Here is a 3,216-nt window from a genome sequence, read left to right as displayed (position 1 = left end):
AATTCTACAGTACAAACGATATGGAGAATCCATATTAATTCCACGTTAATGTTACGTTAGTCTGTACTTAACTACGTATTTCACTAAAAAATGCAACATTTTAACTCGGTTTTTGGTAGATTTTTACGTGACTAACATAAGGCTACTGTGGAAGTGCCCATTTCGGTTACAACGACATTCGTTTATAACGACACTATTTTTAGGTCCCTTTGATGACGTTATAACCAAGTTCTACTGTATATCTCAATTTTAGAAAATTTGAACGACTAAGGATCCATCTGACTAAGACTTCCAACCACCTCACTCTTCTCATGAAATGCAAGACTTATGATGTTCCCGAAGGCCTCATATTGAACGCTATTCCAAGATAAATTTATGAGCCAGCATGGCTCTGCTAAGAGAGAGGATCCAATTCTACCATTTTAAAAAAGCTGCACTTAAACAAATCAAGGATCTGGAATCCTATTTTCCGGAGATCAACTCTGCATCATGGCTGCAGTGGAAAGCTCTTTCAAACATCATTTTCTTAAGCAGGAGATTCAGATTCGAAAATTCTCAGCTCTGGAAGATTACCATCAGACCACCAAGACCCCGAAAGCCATTCAGCCATCAATTTATATGAGCATGTCCTCACAGAACCAGGAGAATCCATGCTTAAGAAAGGGCATAATTTTGCAATAACAAACAGAGTGTTTAATGTGGACATGGCATGTTTGGCAGAATCTGCAAGGTTCAAACTTCACCCTGCCTTGGGTATGGAGCTCTGTTGGGAGATCCCATGCGTTAGAGAAATCAAAACCTTTCACATCTAACATGATGAGGAGGGAATCCATGGCACTAAAATCCCTAAAAAAACAACAAGCAAATACAAATTCTACAAACTGACAAGGGAAACTGCATGGTGATGCTGAACAAGTCCACTTACAAAAAGATATCCAGTCTGCTAGAATCAGGGGTGTGTGAAATTCTACATAAGGATTCTATGTCTCAAATTGAGAGAAAGATATGGAAACCTCTTACCAAAGACAACACTGTCTTTCCTGCTGCCTTGAAACATAAACTGGCTCTCTGCCACAGCAAACCACCTCACATCTATGGATGTCCCAAGATACACAAGCCTGGCATCCCACTCAGACCAACAGTTACCTCTACTGACTCTCCCTGTTATGCACTAGCAGAATTCCTCCATACAATCCTGGGCCCTCTGACTGGCAATACATGCTCTTTCGTGAAGGGCTCAGAACACTTTATAAACTCAATACAGGATATCAACCTTCAAAATGGAGATTACCTTGTAAGTTCTGATGTCAGTCTATTCACCAATGTACCAGTGGAAGAGGTCTTACAAGTCATAAGAACAGACTCAGTATGGATCTTTCTTTCCCAAAACACTCACCTTTGCAAATTGAAGAAATGATGGAACTACTGGATATCTGTTTAACAACCATGTACTTCCAGTCTGAGGATAAATTCTACAAGCAAAAAGAGGGTATGGGAATGGGAAACTCCTATCTCTGGTGGTCAGTAACATATTCATGGAGCATTGTGAGGAAACAGCACTGGACACAGCAGACTACAAAACCACTAAATGACTCACATATATCGACAACACACCCATGGTATGGCTACATGGACCAGCAAAGTTACAGCAATTTTTTCACCATTTTAACGGGGTTAGTCCTACCATGAAATTCACTATGGAAGTTGAGGCTAATGATACCCTTCCTTTCTTGGACATCTTGATCATGAAGAGGGGTCCTAAACTGACCATGAAAGAGTACTGGTAACCTACTCATAATGGTCGTTATCTGCACTTCATGTCCAACCACCCACATTACGTAAAAGGGGGAGTTGTTCATAGTTTGGTTAACCAAGGGAGGGTCATATGTCAAAATCTGAAGGATTTTAACAAGGAAATTAAAAACATAAGACATGATCTGATGTTCACTGAATATCCAAATGAATCTGTTGACTGTGTAATGAAGCCATCAGCAAGAAATCGCCCTTCTTCAGATACAGTTCACCAGGGCACAGTCATCATCCCATATATTAATGGTACTTCCAAGAAATTCAGACACATTAGGAACAACTTCACTCTCAGAACCATTTTGAAGACTAAACATACAATGTGGGACATTGATGAAAACTGGACTGGTTAGAGATGCCCAGCAGATGAAAGAGCATGTTTACAGCATCTTATGTGATTGGCAGATGTTACACTGGTGAAACAAGCAGACATTTATAAGTGTGCATCAAGGAGCACAAATATAACCTAACATAGGGTTTGCTTGAAAAATCAAAATTAGCCCAACAAGCATATGAGGAAGGCTACAAAATATGTTGGAATGAAGTGAAGGTCTTGCAGATTGAGCCCAATACCACATACAGGAAATGCAAGGAATCCGCCCACTTGTCTCTGCTGGACCATCCAATTACTCAACCCAACTTGGACATCTCTCCAATCTGGACACCCGTTATCAGAGCAGAAGTCAAGAAACAACTCTGTCAAGTGTTGAGTGGGAAAATTTGTTTCTCTTGTGTTGGTACTGCAAGGAGTATTGCTTCTCTCCAGTGACGATTTCAGTCGAGATACTTCTCTGGTGCAAGGCCTCATACGTGTGGAGTTTTAATAATTTAATGTGTTCTTAGCTCTTGCAGATGGTTTGTGTTGTACTTGGCTTGTATACCCCATCTTGGGGCTGGCACAGGTGTCCAGAGATAGGGACTAGCTCCATCTCTTGGGCCAAACTGAGTAGGTTTTACCTGAAGATGGAGACAGAATTCAGTCTCCAAAACGTTGCGTTTTGATAAATAAACAGGACGGTGTTTTTAGATAAAGACAGGATGATGGATATTGTCCAAAAACGTAATATTTGTTCCTTGATTTTATCATTCAAGAACAGTACAAATTATTATGGTGCCCATTATGCAGTTTTCTCAAGCCTCTTGCAACTTCCATCTCTTTTGTCTGAATATTCTCCTCATAACCCTCCTCTCACATATGCTTCCCTTAGTATGAGAGACATTACTTTAAGATACTGAATACATATATACTATTCAATTTAAACAATTAGATCCTGCCCTAATGGAACTGGAGCAGAACACAGCTCAATTATGGAGCTGCAGATATTTACGTAGCTTCCGTATCACTGTTTCCCAGATAAAAATATTCTGTTCATGTAAATGAATCAATTGTTAGCATTCTCTGAAACGAAT

At 39.9% G+C, this 3,216-nt stretch overlaps 1 protein-coding gene across 12 annotated transcripts in view; it reads right to left on the bottom strand.

Moving 5' to 3' along the window:
- LOC111871019 (zinc finger protein 420) overlaps nt 1-3,216 on the bottom strand; it is a 19,137-nt gene that overhangs the window by 6,219 nt on the left and 9,702 nt on the right. The gene's annotated exons all lie outside the window — the stretch shown is intronic.

This window comes from Cryptotermes secundus, unplaced genomic scaffold, assembly GCF_002891405.2.
Source record: "Cryptotermes secundus unplaced genomic scaffold, Csec_1.0 scaffold1606, whole genome shotgun sequence".
In the NCBI taxonomy this organism is placed as follows: Eukaryota; Metazoa; Arthropoda; class Insecta; order Blattodea; family Kalotermitidae; genus Cryptotermes; species Cryptotermes secundus.
This window is presented reverse-complemented; position numbering and strand designations above follow the sequence as displayed.